The following is a 2,619-nucleotide window of genomic DNA, read 5'->3' as shown; positions in this document are numbered from 1 at the left end:
GCAAATTCTAGAAGATCATCCTCTGCTTATTCATCCTCATCTTTAGCAATGTCATTAGGTTCTTCATCATTATCTTGTTGTGAATCAAAAGGATCATTATCATGTCTCCTCTTGAACATCGTGATTCTTTTGCATGCTATGGGAATTTTAAGCTCTGTTACATCGAGCTCCCTCAAAGTATATGTAGCATTTCCATGCACATGTTTGACAACATAGGGACCAAACCACCTTTTTGCAAGTTTTCTTTGTGTGATGTGTTGCTTGTCAAGGCTATTGTCCTACATTATGACCCAATCACCCTCTTCAATAGGCTTTGGTCGAAGCCTATCTCTTTTATCAAACCTATCTTTATTCTTTAGTCTTGCATCCTTCAATCAAGCTTTTGCAATGTCTATGTCTTTCTGTCTTCTTTCTAATTGCTTTATGCACAAATCAAGTAGACTTTCCCTACTTACACCATCTTGCCAAGGTAACATGTTCCAAGTAGGAACTACATCCTCAATTGGCATGACTGTCTTTTGACCATACATCAATTCAATACACATGTAACGAGTTACTAAGCTATGGGTTGTACAATCAGTCCATAAAGCACATGGTAGCAACCTTGGCCATTCACGCATTCTACCTTTGCATGCCTTAGCCAAAGATTTGACAATAGGAGGGTGTCCTCTTTCACTTTTCCCATTTCCCTCTGGATTATAAGGATAGGTCCGGGCTAGCTTGATACCAATTCTCATAAAGAATCGCTTGCTTCATCTGCATCTAACTCACCTCTATCAACAATTATCTTTCCCACACAGCCATAGCGGCAAATTACATCTTCAAGCAAAAATTTACAAACAGCTTTTGTATTTTTTGTCCTCAATGCACACCCTTCCACTTGGTTTGTCAAGTCTTCTCATGCAAGTACTAAGTATCTCATTTTCCAAAGTCCTAAAGGCATTGTGACTAGATCAACAACTCATTTATAGTGCATGGCTAATGGGTATGTACGATGCAATCCATCACGATGGCGTACATTGGAATACATTTGGCATGTGACACAAGACTCCACAAAATCCGCTACATCCTTATACATCCCTTTCCACCAATATCTCTCTTTCACTTTGAAAAAAGTATCACATACACCTCAATGTCCAGCATATAGGCTTTCATGAAGCTCCTTGATAACTTTGAGCTGAGTAGGCTTATCACATACAACTTGTAATGGAGTCCCATCTCTTCTTTTAGGATGTTTCCATAAGTAGCCATCCCTCAAGAAGAATCCACATGCTTTCTTTCTCATTCAGTCCAGTCATCTTGCTTTTGTAAAGTACTCAAGTAGCGACCTATGAGCAATCATTCATCCTCATAGAACTCGTCTGAAAAGGACTCAAGTGAAGACACAATGCATATATCATCACACTTTGCATGAGAAATTGTGTAGAATTTTGTTCCCACATCTTCTTCCTCATCAATCACATTATCCTCATCTTCATACCTTGCCCTTGAAAGCATACTTGCCATTGCATTATCTTTTCCTGCAATGTGATTCAGTTCTGGGTTCAAGGACTCTATATAAGCAATCCACCTAAGCATAGCAATATCAGGAGTAGAGAAGCTTGCAATCATCCCTAGAAGTGGTAAGCAGTCAGTCTCCACAACTACAGATGCTCCAATGAAGTAATCTTTGTCACACTTTAATGCGGTAACCACCCCCCATAATGCCCTTTTTACTTGTGGATATGCTCTTTGGTTAGAGCTTAGAACCTTGGCCGCAAACCTCACCAAATACCTGTGTTTCTCTTCATTGTCTTGTCCTACTGACCATCCAATTCTCTTTGGACTAGTGTCCACTGTCACAATCACCGGTCTTCCACACTCATAGTCAATCTTCCTCAAAGTTGGTGAAGACAACAACAATTGCTTCAACTTTCTCATAGCTTTTACATGTACATCATTCCATTGAAACCTTTGGTTCTTTCTTAGCAATTGATAAAGAGGATTTGTGACATGTGCATAATGTCGAATACATATGAGATATAAGACACATGCACCTAGAAACCTTCTCACCTCCATGATATTTACGCATAATTCCTTCATCCTCTATATTGCATCTAGTTTAGTTGGACAAGGTCAGCATGAGGATTACAAAGATGTCCCACTATCAATATTTCTTCAACCCCAAACACTAACTTTTGCCAAGATAATGTATGGTTCAGTTCTTCCAGCCTTGTTAAAATTCTATCACAATCATTGATGTGGTTTGCTACATATTTACGACACCCCCTCGAATCCAGAGACTCATCTTTTTTAGCTAAGTCGCATACTTTGATTGGAAAATCATCAAGAAAAGGCATTATGTATGAAGTCATGAAGGACTTTGTTCATACCGTTCATCATGTGCGCAACCGAGTTGGTTGCTCCCTACGGTAAGGTGCAACCCAAGGGTGTTCTCATGGTAGTCAAGTCCTTGCTTTCCATTGCTAGTTGGAACTGATCATACCCTGTGTACAAATCCCCCATAGAATATATTGCCCTTCCCGCAAATGCTTCTGCAAACTCATCTACAATTGGCCCTGGACCCATATTCCTGATTGTGAGTTTGTTGACAGGCTACATGTCTTGAATGAAGCGTAG

The sequence above is a fragment of the Adiantum capillus-veneris genome, chromosome 4 (assembly GCF_014529385.1).
Source record: "Adiantum capillus-veneris isolate H3 chromosome 4, ASM1452938v2, whole genome shotgun sequence".
NCBI lineage: Eukaryota > Viridiplantae > Streptophyta > Polypodiopsida > Polypodiales > Pteridaceae > Adiantum > Adiantum capillus-veneris.
Note: the sequence above shows the minus strand (reverse complement) of the source record.